Source organism: Pseudophryne corroboree, chromosome 7 (genome assembly GCF_028390025.1).
Source record: "Pseudophryne corroboree isolate aPseCor3 chromosome 7, aPseCor3.hap2, whole genome shotgun sequence".
NCBI classification, from domain to species: domain Eukaryota; kingdom Metazoa; phylum Chordata; class Amphibia; order Anura; family Myobatrachidae; genus Pseudophryne; species Pseudophryne corroboree.
The window spans coordinates 478,564,620-478,585,160 of NC_086450.1; the positions used below are offsets into that span (position 1 = coordinate 478,564,620).

At 47.1% G+C, this 20,541-nt stretch overlaps 1 long non-coding RNA gene across 1 annotated transcript; it reads left to right on the forward strand.

Annotated features, from left to right (window-relative positions):
- The first annotated feature begins 8,157 nt into the window (after positions 1–8,157).
- Positions 8,158–12,130, forward strand: LOC134943886 (uncharacterized). The gene is made up of 3 exons (XR_010181810.1): positions 8,158–8,228; positions 9,666–9,709; positions 11,629–12,130. It is a non-coding gene; the product is annotated as an uncharacterized LOC134943886 (long non-coding RNA).
- Positions 12,131–20,541: the final 8,411 nt, after the last annotated feature.

Below are 20,541 nucleotides of genomic sequence, written 5' to 3' on the forward strand. Positions count from 1 at the left end.
GTCAATGACATCTACTGGAACCGCATTGCTGCCCCGGCACGACACTCCCTGTGGCAACTCCTCTGACTCTGATTGCTCGACCTCACGCTCCATCTCCCAGCGCACACGCAAATACAGACCGCCCGCCAAACAGCTGAACATTAAGCCTACCAATGTATTGGCTATCTTGGGGCCCCTTTTGGATGAAAAATTTGCCGGTATCAAGGAAGCCATTGACTCCACTTTAACTCAGCATAACCAGCACTCAGGTCACCTGGACGAGGCGGAACAGAGGATATCATCTTTGGAGGATGACCTATTAATGGCTCAGCAAACTATACAGGCCAAACAACTAGAGATATCAGAAGAGATCGACGATCTCGAAAATCACAATTTGCGTAACAACCTATGAGTCATAGGCATCCCAGAGTCCATTAAGGGGTACGAGCTTATGGATCTCCTTTCATCAGGCATCCCGGAGCAGTTGGACATGGATTTAAAAGGAGCTTCACTTGTTATTGAGAGAGCCCACAGAGTTGGGCCGGAAGGGAAGAGTTCTTCTGGGCGCCCCCATCCTGTCATCATGAGGAACCTGAACTATGCGGACAAAATTGAACTCCTTGACCATTACCGCAAGACTGCCAGCTTATCATACAAAGACAACCGCCTCCTCATCTTTCAGGACTTCTCTGCTCTCATGGCTACTAAACGCAGAGAGCTTGCACCCATCTGCAAGCACCTTTTTGACACCAAGGTCAAGTTCTCATTGCTCTACCCAACCCGCCTGCGAGTCTTTGAAGATGGCAAGCCGCTATTCTTTGATGACCCTGATGTGGTGAATCTGCACTTCTCCCGACCTGATACTTGACTGTTGACTGACTTTTATTGCTTGTGCTTCATCATTATTGTCCAGTTTCTACATTCGGTCTCAAATGTGAAGTATTGTTTATATAATTATTATTATTATTATCCTTTATTTTCTATGGTGCCACAAGGGTTCCGCAGCGCCCAATTACAGAGTACATAAACAAATAATCAAACAGGAAAACAGCAACTTACAGTTGATGACAATATAGGACAAGCACAGGGTATATACACATAGCTACATCAGCAGATGACACTGGAATAAGTATCAGGTGGCAGAAGACTGCTGGATGTGGTACAGTTGAAGATTATTAAAGTAAGAAAAAGTATAAGCACGTGAGGGAAGAGGGCCCTGCTCGTTAGAGCTTACATTCTAAAGGTATATGATACATGTACACTTATAGTTCATTTTCTAAACGTTTGATATTTTTGCTGTTCTTGTTGCTGCTTTTTAGTTTTTCATATTGTGTCTGCCTAGGCCGGGGCCCCCTTCATCTCCTGGGGTGTCCTCTCCCCACTCGCTGGGACAGAAGGAGGCCCAGTTTCATCTTATTCTTATTTTCATGAATGTTTCCAGCTGTGGGTGTAGGCTAGCATAGTGTCTGTTGTCTCCCCACAACCTCATATAGATGGAGGTTCTCGAGATAGTTTGCTACGCATTGTGTCTTGGAACGTGGAAGGGCTTAATCACCTAGATACAGTAAACGTAAGAAAGTGGTATCTCATTTGAAACGCATGGCCCCTCATATTGCATTTCTTCAGGAAACACACTGGTTGGAAGAACATAGACATTCATTGCGTGCTCCTTGGATTGCGGAGTGTATCCCAGCCTCCTACCACTCTAAGTCTAGAGGGGTTGCTATCCTCTTCCATGCCAATTTACAATACTCTATTCGTAGGAAGCTCCTTGATCCTGATGGCAGATTTATATTACTAGATGTGTTTATTGGCAATACTGTATATACACTTCTTAACCTATACGCTCCCAACGTTTCTTCTGACTGTTTTTTTGCAGTTCTTTTAACGATGCTTCTCACCTTGGGCGGTCAAAACCTGATTGTTGACGGGGACTTTAATCTGGTCGTCGACCCATCCATGGATAGATCCAGAGTAAGTACTGCTGCTCCTCTCTGTCATCTTCTGCCCTCCTTTTGCACGCAACTTGACCTGCTTGACCCGTGGCGCATATTTCACCCCACTCAAAAAGACTTTTCTTTCTATTCTCACCCTCGCTCGTCTCACTCTCATATTGACTACATCTTCACCTCTACCTGCCTTTTTCCTAAGGTTACATACACGTCTATCGCTGACATTATCATATCGGATCACACTCCCATATCTTTACATATTCAATTAACGTTGCCTCATTGCTTTTCTACATGCTGGTGATTCCCCGCATACCTCCGACATTCTACTGATTTCCTTCTTCACCTCAAACAGTCCTGGCTTAACTACACTTTGGATAATAGTGAACAAACTACAGATGTAACGCTGTTTTGGGGTGCTGCTAAGGCGGTCCTCAGGGGACATGTTATGTCTTACACTCACTCCAAAAGGAAAAAGTTCTCTTCACAATTACAGACACTGAGTGCGACACTCACCTCCTCTTATCAGCGGTATAAACAACACCACACCCCTGCCCACAAAGAAAGCTTATGTTTCAGCCAAGCACATTTATGACACTTTCCTTACTGAACGAGCTCAATTATATTATGACTATCAGAGGAATAGGTTTCACAGATGGGGCAATTAATCAGGCAGATTATTGGCCAATTTGTTTAAGGGACCCAAATCCCATACATGGGTCAATGCCATTAATGTTTCAGGGACAATTGTCTCAGACCCTGATACTATTTGAGCAGAGTTCATGCGCTTCTATCACTGTGGAAACATATGTGTATCTGGCACTGTGGGGGCATATGTGTATCTGGCACTGAAGGCATATGTCTAACTGCCAAAATTGGGATTATATTTGCATCTGGCACTGTAGGGGCATATGAGGACACAAATATATCTTGCACTGTGGGGGTATATACGTATCTGGTACTACTGGGGGCATATGTGTATCTGGCACTATGGGGTCATATGTTTATCTGGCACTGTGGGGGCATATGTTTATCTGGCACTGTGGGGGCATATGTGTATCTTGCAATGTGGGGGCATATGTGTATCCGATACTGTAGGAACACATGTGTATCTGGCACTGTGGGGGAACATGTATAACTGGGGATCAAAAGTGTTTTTGGCACTGTGGGGGCATATGTGTATTTGGCACTGTGGGCGCATATGTGTATCTTGCACTGTGGGGGCATATGTATATCTGGCACTGTGGGGGTATATATATATTGCACTGTGGGGGCACATGTGTAACTGAGATTGGGGGCATATGTGTATCTGGCACAGGGGGATATGTGCATCTGTAACTGTGGGTACATACTGTATGTGTATCTGGCACTGTAGGGGCATATGTATATCTGGCACTGTGGGGGCATATGTGTGTCTGCTACTGAAGACATATGTCTACCTGGCTTTACTGGGGTCATATTTGTATCTGGCACTGTGGGGGTATATGACGACACAAGTATATCTGTCACTGTGGGGCATATGTGTATCTGGCATTACTGGGGGCATATGTGTATCTGGCACTGTGGGGACATATGTTTATCTTGCACTGTGGGTCATATGTATATCTGGCATTGGGGACATATCTGTATCTGTCACTGTGGGGGCATATGTGTCTGGCACTAGGGGCATATGTATATCTATAACTGTGGGGGCATATGTGTATCTTGCACTGTTTGGGCATATGTGTATCTGGTACTGTGGGAAAACATGTGTATCTGTCACTGTGGGGGCACATGTGTATCTGGCACTACTGGGGGCAAATGTGTATCTGGCACTGTGGGGGCATATGTGTATCTGAAACTGTGGGGCATATGTGTATCTGGTACTGTGGAGGCATATGTGTATCTTGCACTTAAGGGTCATAAGTGTATCTGGCACTGAGGGAACACATGTGTATCTGGCACGGTGGGGGCACATGTGTATCTGGCACGGTGGGGGCATGTGTATTTGGCACTGTGGGGGCAAATGTGTATTTGGCACTGTGGGGGCTTATGTGTATCTTGCACTGTGGCGGTACATGTGTATCTGGCACCGTGGGGGCATATGTATATCTTGCACTGTGGGGGCATATGTGTATCTGGAATTGGGGGCATATGTGTATCTGGTACTGGGATGGCATATGTGTAAATGGTACTGTGGGAACACATGTGTATCTGGCACTGTGGGAGCACATGTGCATCTGGCACTATAGGGGCATATGTGTATCTTGCACTGTGGGGGCAAATGTGTATCTTGCACTGTGGGGGTATATGTGTATCTGGCACTGTGAGGGCATATATTTACCTTGCACTGTGGGGTCATATGTGTAACTGGGATTGGGGGCTTATGTGTATCTGGCACTGGGGGCATGTGTGTATATGGAACTTTGGTGGTATGTGTGTATCTTTTACTGTGGGGGCACACTTGTATCTGGCACTGTGGGGTCACATGTGTATCTGGCACTGGGGGCATATGTTTATCTGGCACTGTGGGTGCACATGTGTATCTGGTACTGTGAGGACACATGGGGGTATATGTGTATCTGGCACTGTGGGGGCATATGTATATCTTCCACTATGCGGGCATATGTGCATATGGCTCTGTGGGTACACATGTGGATCTGGCACTGTGGGGGCTCATGTGTATCTGGCACTGGGGGCACATGTGTATCTTGCACTGTGGGGACATATGTATATCCGCCACTGTGGGGGCATATGTGTATCTGGAACTGTGGGAGCATATGTGTTTTTGGCACTGTGGGGGCATATATGTATTTGGCACTGTGGGGGCATATGTGTAACTCCAATCGGGGGCATATGTGTATCTGGCGCTGTGGGGGCATATGTGCATCTGGCACTGTGGGGCATAAGTGTATCAGGCACTGAAGGCATATGTCTAACTGGCAATACTGGGGTCACATTTGTATCCGGCACTGTGGGGGCATATGAGTAAACAAGTATATCTTGCACTGTGGGAGGCATATGTGTATCTGGCACTACTGGGGGCATAGGTGTTTCTGGCACTGTGGACGCATACGAATATCTTGCACTATGGGGGCATATGTGTATCTGGTACTGTGGGGACACGTGTATCTGGCACTGTGGGGGCTCTTGTATATCTGGCACTTTGGGGGCATATGTGTATTTGGCACTGTGAGGCATATGTGTATCTGGCACTGAATGAATATGCCTATCTGGCACTACTGGGGTCATATTAATATCTGCCACTGTGGGGGCATATGAGAACACAAGTATATCTGGCACTGTGGGGGTATATGTATATCTGGCACAACTTGGGGCATATGTGTATCTGGCCCTGTGGAGGCATATGTTTATCTGGCACTGTGGGGGCATATCTGTATCTTGCACTTTGGGGGCATATGTGTGTCCGGTACTATGGGAACACATGTGTATCTGGCACTGGAGGGCACATGAACTTTTGGGGCATAGGTGTATTTGGCACTGTGGGAGCATATGTGTATTTGGTACTGTGGGGGCATATGTATATCTTGCACTGTGGGGGTATATGTGTATCTGGCTCTGTGGGGGCATATGTATATCTGGTACTGTGGAGGCATATGTATATCTTGCACTGTGGGGGCATATGTGTAACTGGGATTGGAGGCATATGTGTATCTGGCACGGGGGGCATATGTGTGTCTGGAACTTTGGGTACATTTGTGTATCTGGCACTGTTGGGGCTTATGTATATCTGGCACTGTGGGGGCATATGTTTATATGGCACTGTGCGGGCATATATATATCTGGCACTGTGGGGGCATATGTGTATCTGACACTGTGGTGGCCATTGTGTATCTGACACTGAAGGCATATGTCTATCTACCACTACTGTGGTCAAATTTGTATCTGACACTGCTGGGGGTATAAGACGACACAAGTATATCCGGCACTGTGGGGTAATATATGTATCATGCCCTACTGGGGTCATATGTGTATCTGGCACTGTGGGGGCATATGTGTATCCGGCACAGTGGGGGCATATGTGTATCTTGCACTATGGGGCATATGTATATCTGGCACTGGGGATGTATCTGTATCTGGCACTGTGGGGTCATATGTATCTGGCACTAGGGGCATATGTGTGTCTGAAACTGTGGGGGCATATGTGTATCTGGTAGTTTGGGAAAACATGTATGTCTGGCACTGTGGGGTCACGTGTATCTGGCACTACTGGGGGCATATGTGTATCTGGCACTGTGGGGGCATATGTGTATCTGAAACTGTGGGGCATATGTGTATCTGGCACTGTGGAGGCATATCTGTATCTTGCAATCTGGGGTCATATGTGTATTTGGCATTGTGGGAACACATGTGTATCTTGCACTGTGGCGATATATGTGTATCTGACACTGTGAGGGCATATGTATATTTTGCACTGTGGGGGCATATGTGTAACTGGGATTGGGAGCATATGTGTGTCTGGCACTGGGGGCATATGTATATCTTGCATTGCTGAAGACATGTGTATCTGGCGCTGTGGGGGCATATGTGCATCTGGCACTTAGGGCATAAGTGTATCTGGCACTGAAGGCACGGGGCGGAGCATCACCTCAGAGTGGGTCATGTGACTGTCCTCAATGGGCGATATAAGAGCTGTCATTGCTAGCTGACAGCCAGTCTGAGGTTCCCCCTGGTAGCGTGGACACCTGACACCTCACCGCCGCTGATAAGAGCTGTGCTGTAAACATTACAGCGGTGGCTGACGCTCAGGAGAGCAGTCCCAGCAGGGCAGACCAAAGAAGCCCGGAGAGGGTTTAGATGCAGGTGGCCAGTGCTGCTGACCTGTGCAGAGGAGCGGACACTATACCCTCCGCTGCCTAGCTGAGCAGCAACCAGGCGGTGCACTCATCCAGCAGCAGTAGATCTGGGGCTGTGGCGGCAGTGTTACGCTGATACGCTGAGTGCCAGAGAGACCGAGGGGTTTATTTACTAATCTTTCGTATTTCATGCGAATTGGAGTGTAAACTATCTCGTCTGTCATCGAAAGTGTATTTGTGCAATTTTTTGTTTTGTTTTTCTGTTTTTTACTAATGTGTCGTATTTTCTTTTTTTGTGTGTTCCGATGTCGATATTGTTCATATTTTTTCAGGGTGTTTTGCAGCCGTAGTTATATTTCGTACGTTTTTTTTTTTACAAATTCGTATGTTTTTTTTTTACGCGGCTGCTTTCATGTTTTCACGTATGTGTGCAGAACTTCCGTTTTTTCCTACTCGAATGTGATTGGTTGTGTTCCTGAAGGAGGTGTGTGTGTGTGCCCAGGAGTATAAAACCGCCCCAAACCGCCCAAACCTCGTGGGTTTAGCTAGAGGAGAGGTGACAGAAAGAGATGTTTGTGGAGTTGTAGAGTGTTTTTAGCGTTGTGTGATCGATTGGTGAGTGCAGTATTGTGTGTAAGTAGTCTTGTGTTTTGTGTTGTGGTGTTTTCTCTAAGTTTGTTCCATTTTTATTGTTAGTCTTTTTTGTTTGCAGTCTCTTGTGCTTGTTTGTTTGTGTGTGTGTGTGTGTGTGTGTGTGTTTGTGTGTGTTGTGCGGTGTTTACTGTAAGTGGAGTTTTGTGTTTTCTGGGGTTTTTTTACTCAGTGGTTTGTTTTTTCCATCTGTAAAATGTCTATGTCCCAGGTGAGTGAGGTGGAGGAGGTGAGTGAGGTATAGCAAGTGAGTGAGGTGGAGGAGGTGAGTGAGGTGGAGCAGGTGAGTGAGGTGGAGGAGGTGAGTGAGGTGGAGGAGGTGAGTGAGGTGGAGGAGGTGAGTGAGGTGGAGGAGCTAAGTGAGGTGGAGGAGGCGAGTGAGGTGGAGGAGGTGAGTGAGGTTGAGGGTGAAGTTGCTGCTTCGTCCTCCAGTGAGTCTGAGAGTGATGGTGCTACTGCTCCGCAGCCATGCACTACCACCAAATCCGGCAGGAATGTGAAGTTCAGCTATTGTTTGGCAAGTAAGATGTGCCAAATGATTTGTTTTCCAGAATGTTTTTTTTTTTTTTTTTTTCACTCCAAACATTATTAGCATGCTCTAACATAATGTCACTGTATGATAATGTCCTTGGTGTATTTTGTGATAGCTATGTAATACCATGGCTTAGTCACAGTCTTTTGAATTTATAATAGACATATTAATATTCTCTTTTTGGGACACAGATGATGGGCTAATTTAGCTTTAAACCTTTTTTTTCGCCCCATTTGTCTAATTTGTGTATAGGTCCACAAAGCAAAAGAACAACCAGGTCTGCCACCTCAAGGTCCCAAGCTGCAGATTCAGGAGAAGCAGGTACATTTTTGGAGAAAGTATTATTTTTTTTTAAATGCCAATTCGCCACAAAATAATTTTACTATATCCACATAGGCCCATCCACATCACACACAACTCAACATAGACACGGGTCACGCAAAACAAAAAGTATGTCACACCAGAGGCCACGGGGTGAACCGATGCAATCTGTTCCCGCGTCTCAGCAACAACGACGCATTGCTCTTGTGGCCCCACAGCCTCCAGAAGAGCTTTTGGTGACTCCTCCAAGACATGAGCCACACTCTCCTCATCTTCCTGGTCAGTATACACAAAGTCACATTAACAAGACTTACACAGTGATTATCAGTCATATTTTTAGGAAACACAATTACTTTGATTACACATCGTCAGCATGCAATGTCGAATTGGGACATGAAGGGCACACCAGGGAAAACTATTGACCCATACTTTGTCCTGGTCAAAGGCAACAAAGTTGGTCTTGGCAGTCTACACAGAGGCTTGCTAAACACAATAATGTACTCCAGTGTATTGAGACATCATTTCAATGTATAACCCAAGTGCACAGTCCGGACCCCGCTCACTAGAGGAAGTAGTGGCCCTTCATGCAGTGGTGTGTTCCGGTGGTTTGCATGCTAACCCTCTGTGTCAATCCTGCCCTGTCAATATGTCACACAGAAATGTGCCAAGTAAAGGATATTGTTTTTCACATAAAAATGTGTATGTTAAACAGATATGTGGCGTCACTTGTGCCTTTTTTGGGGGGGTATAGAGAGTGCATTGGGCACTGGCCGCATAGCAAGGTTCCTCCAAATTGTGGCTTCACAAATTGATGTATGTCAACATCGTTGTTTTTTTTGTTTTTTTTACCCCCATTGATGTTGCCCATAGCAACCAAGCAGATTGCAGGTAGTTTATTCTGTAACATTGATGGGCTACCTTGCCACTCCAGCTGTTGTTGAACTTATCATCCCGGCACGTGCTGCCCCATTTGTGACATTTATCCTTTCGGAACCTTACGCAGGCTATGCTGGGTTGTGTATGTAATCAACAGTTGTAGTGTCAAGGTCACCCATCAATGTTGTTGCAGGTGCTAGATGAATTAAGTTGTTAAGTTGATGTGTTGTGTTGCTAAGCATGCCATCTTAAATGGTGCTAACATAGTAGCAAATGAAAGGCATAGATTGTGCTCATGCGTTTGAAATGCATTTTTTTAATCTAAAAAATGATCTAAGATTATTATCAATGTAACCCTCCCTTTAATACTTAAGTGGGGTTGACTAACCAGTAGTACCCAGGGATGATTACTCAACAGTCTTTTAAGTTAAATAGTGCGTATAGTATAAGGCTCGCTTGAGTAAGCCCTACTCTAATTAAACCTGATGTGATGTTGGTGTTGTCGCTTTCAGGGTAAGATAAAATACACGTATTAATGTACCCGTTACTTCTGTCTTCCAGTGTCTTCAGATCGTCGTTTTCTCTAAATGGACCCAACAAATATGGTAAGTATAATACTTCAAACACTTTAATGTATCACATCATAACTAATACATCAAATAATGAATTGTACATTAGCAACACACACAAATCTACACTAACCCCTCTTAATCCCACCTTTACAAATATCATGCATGCAATATACAAAAAAGTTCCCTTCGAAAACGGGCACCTTAGGTGCCAGAGCGACCCGGGTACTCTCACTATGCCGTACAATATATTATTGCACTATCAGAACTCATGCATATGCGTCCTCATATAAACAAGTAGTTTAATACTATTGAAAGGGTTATTCGTAGCTCCTACTACTGTTGGGATGAAATTGTCTTTCGTTCCTGTGCTGGCGTTCTAAAGAGTACAGTACATTACTAAGTATGAGTCGCAAATTGTTAGCTGCACTCCTTTGACTAGACTGAAGTTTGTTCTCGTATTGCAAATCAAGGTGATGTCCTCATCCCTGTTCTTTTAAGATTTAGTTAAACTGAAGGTAATGTAGGTTTGCCTCTGTACAACTTTCCTTCTCTGCTACTAATACTCGAGGTATTCAATGTGTTTATTAACTTGGTTCAAAGATCTGGGCTTTATGGTCCTTCCTTATGCTGACGTGTCTGACTCTTAGAGCAGTAGAGAGTTTTATGGTAGTAACAGCAAAGCCACCGTTCTATTCTGCTCCAATTACTGTACTCTGCGCATCTTGTTAACACTTCCTTGCAATAATATTCCCGTTGCTCTAATAAAGTGCCTCCAAATGCAGATTTTTTATATGGTTATTACAAGTCACTGGCTCATTAATAACTATAACTTAGTATCGCCCTCTACTGTCATTTCCTAACGGTATCTAAAGTTCTGCAGGGAGTTCACGCTTGTGTGCCTTTTTGATTTATCAGCACAGAATGAGTGCTGTGCTCCCCCAATGCTCCCCAGACTCTCCAGCCAGTAGCTTGTAGGACACCCCCATTTTTCCAGTTATCAAGGTCTGATCCTGACAATGTGGGAGGAGGGACTATGGTGATGCGTCACTGATCACCGATGTGTGGCTAAGATGATCTACTTCCTACTTCCCTGACAGTGGGATCGAGCGATTACCTGCCTCTCAGCAGCTGCCGTATTGACCACTTCCAGCAGGGCTGTGTACTTGGCCACCTCTTCCTCTGCGATGCTGATAGGTGAGGTCACCTTTCCTCAGCAGTAACACACGGCTCTTTACCCCACCACCGTACCGTTTTCAGCACCGCTGCCCGTCTCCTCTCAGCCACTGCGCTGCTTTCTCCTCTTACCGGCGCTAGCGGGGCTGTGTGGTGCTGGCGGTAACAGCTCCGTCTTCAGCGCCACTGCCCGTCTCCTGTCAGCCGCTTCACTGCTCTTCCCCTCCGGGAGCTCCTTCATCCAGAGGCACCAACGTCCCCAACGTCTCTCCCACCCGCCGCCTGCGGGTCTTTTTATATCCTCTCCTCCTGCGGCTCGTGATCCCCTCGCTCACAGGCTCCCCTTGTCCGGCCCGTGGTTCCCTTCTACCCGCGTGGGGCTCCAGAACCTTCCACAGCTCCTCAACAACCATTTATTAAGTTTATCATCACTACTTCCATACTATGAATAACATGCTGCAACATACACTTTTATATATATATATATATTATACTATGCATACTATATACTAGTAACAATTGAACAGGGTTACATCAATATGGAAATTGGGTTTTAATTATTTGGCCAGGAGTGTCTAATCATCTTATTATCAAAGTTAAATCCTCTTACATTTAATAAAAATTGTGTTGTTGGCTTCTTTTTTGGATGGAATTGTATGAGGCATTTTCGCTGCCAAGATAACCTAGGTCAGGCATGTGTTGCGGAATGTGTTTTGTTAAATCCAACACTACTAAAACCTTAATCCAATTTCTAATAACCTTAATTTCTCCCCATACAGAATACAACATGCCCCAGGAAACACAGCAGAAGACACTTAGTGAAGAAAATTATCTGCAGCAACAGAAGCACAGATGGTGTAGTGGTTAGCATTACTGCCTCACAGCACTGATGTCATGGGTTCGATTCCCACCATGGCCCTAACTGTGTGGAGTTTGTATATTCTCCCCGTACTTGCGTGGGTTTCCTTCGGCTACTCCGTTTTCCTCCCACAATCCCAAAATAAACTGGTAGGTTAATTGGCTCCCAACAAAAATTAACCCTAGCGTGAATGTGTCTTTGTGTACATGTGATAGGGAATATAGATTGTAAGCCCATTGGGGCTGGGACTGATGTGAATGGGCAAAATATTCTCTGTACTGCGCTGCGGAATATGTGTGCGCTATATAAATAACTGGTAATAAAATAATAATAATAACAGCAGCCTCCTTCACCAACCAGAACAAGCTCAGCCACAATGAGGACATCACCGACAAATACACAACCAACTGCTCAACTACAAACACCACAGGTGGAAATCCGCGAAACAGAGTTCTGGGACAGGTGGTCACAGCAGCAAACCATCGTTGGTGACTATATCAAACGACAAACACAATTTCAGGCAAGTCTGCCACACCACCTCCCACGCATATCAAGAAATAGCAGCAGACTGAACCTCCAAATTACCTGAATTGCTAATACAATAGAGCAAATACGTGCAGACAATGGCCCTTATTCCGAGTTGTTAGCTGCTTTTAGCAGCATTGCACATGTTAGGCCGCCGCCCTCTGGGACTGTATTTTAGCTTAGCAGAATATCTGTATCTTGCACTTTGGGGGAATATGTGTGTCTGGTACTATGGGAACACATGTGTATCTGGCACTGGGGGGCACATGTATATATGGCACTGTTGTGGCATAAGTGTATTTGGCACTGTGGGAGCATATGTGTATTTAGTACTGTGGGGGCATATGTATATCTTGCACTGTGGGGGTGTATGTGTATCTGACTCTGTGGGGGCATATGTATATCTGGCACTGCTGGGGGCATATGTGTATCTGGCACTGTGGGGGTATATGTGTATCTGGCACTGCTGGGGGCATATGTGTATCTGGCTATGCTGGGGTCATATGTGTATCTGGCACTGAGGGCATATGTGTATCTGGTAATGTGGGGCATATGTGTATCTGGCACTGTGGGGGTATATGTGTATTTGGCACTGCTGGGGAATATGTGTATCTGGCTATGCTGGGGTCATATGTGTATCTGGCACTGAGGGCATATGTGTATCTGGTAATGTGGGGCATATGTGTATCTGGCACTGGGGACAAATGTGTATCTGGCACATTGTGGGCATATGTATATCTGGCACTGCTGGGGGCATATGTGTATCTGGCACTGCAGATTGGGGTAAAATTGTCTAGCCACACTTCTTTCTTGTGAGACCACACCCCTTTTTGTGACACGCACTTTTGGCACGTGCTGTCCCTTTAAAAAGTTTATCCCATCAAATGAAACCAAAAATGTTATATGCTTACTGAATAAATTAGGCGTGGGCCGACCCTGACCATATGCACACCTTACACGTACACCGGTGTCTGGATACACAATGATTAAATGGATGTTTACTGTCCAATTACATGACAAATGCTCAAAAACATCTATTTCCAGAAGGAGACATCCAACCTCACATAGGCGGTCATTCAGAGTTGATCGTAGATGTACTAAATTTAGCACATCTACGATCATTTACTATGACATACAGGGGTATGCTGGCAGGGAGCTACTTGCTGCATCCCGGGTCACAGCGGCTGCGTGTGACATCACACAACCGCCGCGGCCCTCCCCTCTCACGACCGGACCGCGCCCCCTCCCGCCCAGGGAACACCTCTGCCTGTCAATCAGGCATAGGCGATCGCTGGGCTGTGGTACTGATAGCATCTCTGGCACGCACATGCGCAGTTCAGACCTGATTACCCGCTGTACGAAAATGCGATCAGGTCTGAATTAGCCCCATAGAGCGGACTGGAGGCTCTTATATCCTCCACCAAGGGTGTACACATGTTGTGGCATTTGCAGATACAGATGTGTCCTTTTACATTGTGGCTGTGATGCGTATGCAACACCCGCTATTCAGTCATTATAATGGGGCTGGTGAATGATGTGTACGCACACGGCATACCGCGCAGTGTACGCACCACAGTCTCGCTACAATACTCTGTTATACGCAGCAAGGCTGTAGTGCGACACATCTGTAGTTGCAAGTAGCATCTGCAGTTATGTCCACAACCCCCCACCCCCACCACCAACACACACTCATACCCTTAGGTGAAAAAGTGTGGAGGTGATAGATCTGTGTCAGGGTTCAGCTCCACCTTACTATGCTGGCACTGCGCGGTGAACTGTGATTGGTTAGTAGACTTGGCAGCGTGTGGGGGAGTGGTAGTGTATCTGCAGGGTGCAGTTTGTACAGTGGACGCTGCTGCTGACTCGGGTTCCAGGCGTGTGGCAGGAGACCATTGTGGACAGTGTATACCAGACCCGCTCCCTGGCGGTGGTGGTTGAGGGGCTCCAGGATCACTATGGGGATGGCTGAACAGCTCTGGTCTGGCATTACTACATCAGTGACAAGTGAAGTCGCACCGATGAGTATGGCTCCTGGATCTTGTCGCTGCTCCAGAAGCATGGCTGCCAGACAATGCTGGACGTTGCCTGTGGCACAGGGTGAGCTCAGTGGGGAAGTGTTGTACCAAGGGCAAGGACGGCTTCCCAATCACTGCTACAGACTGATAATCCGGATTATCTGTACAGTGTACACATTAGTGATAGCCCGATCTACTTACTTACTTTGCTAGCAAAGCCCACGCCCCTCCCCCCTCGGCTGCCCGCCTGCAAGGGACACCCCAGCCCGCCCGCCTGCAGGATACACTAAACACCTCACCCCTGCGGCTGCCCACTCGCCCGCAATTGCAAGAGACACTAACCCCCCCAGGGACACCCGCGGCAGGCCACCCATCCACAAGAACCACCCCACAAGAGACACTAACCCCCTGTCACTTACGAAGCTCCACCGCCTGCTCCTGTTGTAGCAGGGACTTCACCGGAGGAGCAGCAGGGACAGCGCGCCGGATCCAATAGTCACTGTCTCGCGGGACTATCACTATCCCGCGAGACTGACTGTGATTGGAGGAGCTCCTCAGCGGCCGCTGTTATTGAAAATCTGAGCCGCAGGAGGGAGACTCCTCCACTTGACAGCAGACAATGTGGGGGCCCCGGGGCGGCCACCCTTTTCACCCCTGCCTTAATCCGGCCATGGCTAGCAGCGATGGAACTAGAGAGCGTTGGGCCCCGGTGCATAATTAAGCTTTGGGCCCTCCCTTCATCAGCCTCCCATGTCACAGTACTATACCTCCCCCATATATATATATATAATGACCAAGAAACTTCAATAAAGCCAGTATTTCTATTTCGTCCTAGAGGATGTTGGGAACACCAAAAGAACCATGGGGGTATAGACAGGATCCGCAGGAGACATGGGCACTTTAAGACTTTCAAAGGGGCGTGACCTGGCTCCTCCCTCTATATCCCTCCCCAGACTCAGTTTTAGAAATGTGCCCAGCGAGACGGAGGCACTCGGGGGAGCTCTAATGAGTTTCTCTGAAAAGACTTATGTTAGGTTTTTTATTTTCAGGGAGATCTGCTGGCAACAGCCTCCCTGCTTCGTGGGACTGAGGGGAGAGCAGTATGACCCACTTCTGTGAATTTCAGGGCTCTGCTTCTGCTGACAGGATGCCTCCGCACCTGAGGGGAGATGAACGCCGGGTACGCTCGGATGCTCGGTCCCACAGCCTGCCGTCACCCCTTTTCAGAGCCAGAAGTCAGAAGACAGGTGAGTATTAGGAAGAAAAGAAGACTTCTCTTCAGAATGATGGCATTTGAGGTACCGCGCAGCGAGGGAAGCACAGTGCGCGCCAGGCTCCCATACTGTACACACCGCTGGGTGCAGGGCGCTGGGGGGGGGGGTGCCCTGGGGAGTTTCTACTTCATAAAAACTGGCCAGTAAGGACATGAAGTGCCTAGGCACTGTCCTAAACCCCCGCCAGGTTAAAATAAATATATTAAAAAAGCGGGACGAAGTGCGCCATTATGGGGGTGGGGCTTCGTCCTCACTGCTCACTCGGCGCCATTTCCTCCTCCACACACAGTCGCTGGTCCTTCCTCACAAGCAGCAAGTACCAGGGGGCAAAAAAGGGAGGGGGGGGTCATAATTAATATATATATATATATATATATATATAGCGCTGCAGCTCTGGGGCACTTCAGGGTGTTTTCAGACCTGCATTTTGGCGCTGGGGTGTGAGCTGCTATTTCCCTGACAGGCTTTGATTTGGGTGCTGTCTTCTGTGGAAGACATGTCTGAGGCAGATTATTCCTTTCCGGGGGATAATTTATTGGGGACACCAAATGTTTTGGGGGTGGACCTGTCGGCACCGCCGACTGCTGATTGGTTGACTACTTTGAATGTGTTGATTGCTAATGTCACTCTTTTAAATCAAAAGTTTGACCAGTCTGAATCTCAAATCCAGGTGTGGAAGAGATCAATGGGGGACGCTTTATTGCAGGTCCAGGGCCCTCCGAGGACACACAAACATAGTTTTGACCAGTTAGTTGACACAGATACCGACACGGACTCCCGATGTCGACTATGCTGATTCCAGATTAGATCCAAAATTAGCAGAGTATTCAGTATATGATTGTAGCTGTTAAAGATGTCTTGCATATTAATGAGGACCCTAATACTCCTGAAACAAGGGTCCTTATTTACAAGGAAAAGAAGCGATCGGTTACGTTTTATCCTTGCTTTGAACTGAACGCTTTCTTTGATAGCATATGGAACAGCCCTGATAAAAAATTTCTGATTCCTAAACGGATCAAGGTGGCGTACCCCTTTCCCGCTGCTGATAGGGAAAAATGGGAGACGGCCCCCACAGTAGACAAAGCCCTTTCGCGCTTATCTAAACAGGTAGCCCTCCCTGCTGCTCAGTCGACGGCCCTTAAGGAGCCGGCTGATGGTAAGCAGGAGGCTACTTTGAAAGCTATTTTTACAACCACAGGGATGCAGCTCAGGCCTCTTATTGCGTCAGCGTGGGTAAGTAGCGCTATTGAGAAGTGGGCAGACAGTTTGTCTTCTGATTTGGATACTCTTGATAGGGATAGCATCCAAATGACGCTTGGTTATATCAGAGACGCGGCTGCATACTTGAAAGAGGCTGCGAGAGATGCTGGCCCTCTGTGTGCTAAGGCAAATGTTATGTCAGATGCGGCTAGGCGAGCGCTCTGGACTCACCAATGGAATGCTGACGCTGATTCCACGAAAAATATGGAGTCTCTTCCATTTTAGGGTGGTGAACTTTTTGGTGACGGCCTTACTAATTTGGTATCAGCAGCTACTGCGGGTAAGTCAACCTTTCTACCTTATGTTCCTGCGCAACAAAAGAAACCGCACCACTATCAAATGCAGTCCTTTCGGCCCAACAAACATAGAAGAGGCCGAGGAAATTCCTTCCTTGCTACCAGAGGTAGAGGAAGGGGCAAGAGGACACCCGCCTCCTCGGGTTCCCAGGAGCAGAAGTCCTCCCCGGCTTCTGCCAAATCCACAGCATGACGCCGGGTCTCCTCTACAGGAGTCCGCACCGGTGGGGGCACGTCTAAAGCTTTTCAGTCAGATCTGGGTTCGCTCGGACCTGGCCCCTAGGGTGTTGCAAATTGTGTCCCAAGGGTACAAACTGGAGTTTCAAGACGTTCCCCCTCGCCGTTTTTTCAAATCAAAGCTTCGCTTCCAGAAAGAGTTCTAGTCTATGGAGCGATACAAAAATTGTGTTAAAATCAGGTTGTGGTCCCAGTTCCCCTGGCACAGCAAGGGGAGGGCTTTTATTCAAGCCTGTTTGTAGTACCGAAGCTGGATGGCTCGGTAAGACCAATCCTCAACCTGATATCTCTAAATTTCTTCCTGAAGAAATTCAAATTCAAGATGGAGTATCTCAGAGCGGTGATCTCCAGTCTGGAGGAGGGGGAATTCATGGTCTCATTGGACATAAAAGATGCATACCTTCATGTCCCCATCTATCCCCCTCATCAAAGTTACCTGAGGTTTGCAATCAAGGATACTCATTACCAATTTCAGACGTTGCCGTTTGGCCTATCTACGGCTCCGAGGATTTTCACCAAAGTAATGGTAGAAATGATGGTTCTCCTCCGCAAGCAAAGAGTTACAATTATCTCGTACTTGGACGATCTCCTGATAAAAGCGTGATAAAAGGACACGTTGGTACAGGACATTGCACTGTCCCTTTCGATTCTGCAACACCACGGCTGCCTCTTAAACTTGCCGAAATCACAGTTAATTCTGACAACCCGGTTGGCGTTTTTGAGCATGATTCTGGACACAGTCCAGCAGAGAGTGTTCCTCCCTATGGAGAAGGCTCTGGAAATTCAGAGTTTGGTAAAACTCATACTGAAACCAACAACAGTCTCCCTTCATCAATGCATTCTGTTGCTGGGGAAAATGGTGGCGGCATACGAGGCCCTCCAGTTTGGGAGGTTCCATGCCAGAGTGTTTCAGTGGGACCTGTTGGACAAGTGGTCCGGATCCCACCTTCATAAGCACCGGAGAATAGTTCTATCTCCCAACACCAGAATCTCACTTCTGTGGTGGCTCCACAGCTCTCACCTGTTAGCGGGACGCAGGTTCAGGATCCAGGACTGGATCCTAGTGACCACGGATGCAAGTCTCCGAGGTTGGGGGGCTGTCACGCAGGGTGTGAACTTCCAAGGAAGATGGTCAAGTCCAGAGACTCATCTTCACATTAACGTTCTGGAACTGAGAGCCATTTACAATGGCCTTCGACAAGCGGAACATCTTCTTCGAAACCTGCCAGTCCTGATCCAATCGGACAATGTCACGGCAGTAGCATACCTAAACCGCCAAGGCGGCACAAAAAGCAGAGCTGCAATGGCTGAAGCCACAAAGATTCTTTGCTGGGCGGAAAACATACAAGCGCTGTCAGCAATATTCATTCCGGGAGTGGACAACTGGGAAGCAGACTTCCTCAGCAGACACGACTTACATCCAGGAGAATGGAGCCTCCATCAAGAGGTCTTCACACAAGTGACTAGTCTTTGGGGGTTCCCCATATAAACATGATAGCATCTTGCCTCCACAGAAAACTTCTGAAGTATTGTTCCAGGTCCAGGGAACCTCAAGCGGCAGCAGTAGACGCACTGGCGACACCTTGGGTGTTTCCCTCCACTTCCTCTCTTCCCAAATGTTCTGAGACTTTTGGGAAGAACAAAGATTCCAGCACTCCTTGTAGTTCCAGACTGACCTAGGAGAATTAGGTACCCGGATCTTCAGGCGTTACTGGTCGAAGATCCCTGGCCTCTTCCTCTTCGCGAGGACCTGCTACAGCAGGGGCCATTCATCTATCAAGACTTACAGTGGCTACATTTGACAGCATGGCGGTTGAACGCCAGATTTTAGCCCGAAAGGGTATTCCCAGTGAAGTCATCCCTACCCTTATTCTTCCTAGGAAGGGTGTGACGTCAAATCACTATCACCATATTTGGAGGAAATATATTTCCTGGTGCGAGTCCAAGAAAGCTCCTGTGGAGAAATTTGACCTTGGACGTTTTGTCCATTTTCTACAAAATGGAGTGGATGCGGGCCTTAAATTAGGCTCCATAAAAGTGCAGATTTCTGCTTTATCAATTTTCTTTCAGAAACAATTGGCCTCATTTCCTGAGGTGCAGACCTTTGTAAAAGGGGTCCTGCACATCCAACCTCCCTTTGTGCCCCCTGTGGCACCTTGGGACCTTATTGTGGTATTAACATTCCTTCAATCACATTGGTTTGAACCTTTACGTAAAGTGGAGTTGAAATTCCTCACTTGGAAGGTTGTCATTTTGTTAGCATTGGCATCTGCAAGGCGGGTGTCTGAGTTAGCGGCCTTGTCTCAAAAGAGCCCTTATTTGATCTTTCATGAAGATAGAGCAGAATTGAGAACTCGGCAACAATTTCTGCCAAAGGTGGTTTCCTCTTTTCATATCAACCAACCTTTTTGTGGTGCCAGTGGCTACTGGCGTTTTGGCTGAGGAAAAGTATCTGGATGTGGTCAGAGCTTTGAAAATTTATTTTGCCAGAACGGCTCCAGTTAGGAAAACAGAGTCTCTGTTTGTCCTCTATGCTCCCAATAAGATTGGGTGTCCTGCTTCCAAGCAGACCATTGCCCGCTGGAAATGTCAGACGATTCAGCAGGCTCATTCCACAGCAGGTTTGCCGTTACCAAAGTCGGTGAAGGCCCATTCCACTAGGAAGCTGGGCTCGTCCTGGGCGGCTGCCCTGGGTGTCTCGGCATTGCAACTTTGCAGAGCTGCTACTTGGTCGGGGTCAAACACGTTTTACAAGTTTGATACCTTGGCCGATGAAGACCTAAAGTTTGGTCAATCCGTGCTGCAGAGTCATCCGCACTCTCCCGCCCGCTGTAGAGCTTTGGTATAAACCCCATGGTTCTTTTGGTGTCCCCAACATCCTCTAGGATGAAATAAAAAATAGGATTTTAATACCTACCGGTAAATCCTTTTCTATGAGTCCATAGAGGATGTTCGGCGCCCATCCCAGTGCGTACTGTATCTGTGGTTTAGTTCTGGTTACACACAGGTTGTGTTATGGTTTCTTCAGCTTGTTGCTGAATTTTGTTCATGTCCGTTAGCATGTGTTCAGTTGAATGCCCTGTTATACGGCATGTTTGTGGCGTGAGCTGGTATGATGCTCACCTTGTTTGTTTATTCCTTTCCTCTAAATGTCCGTCTCTCTGGGCACAGTTCCAAACTGAGTCTGGGGAGACATATAGAGGGAGGAGCCAGGTCACGCCCCTTG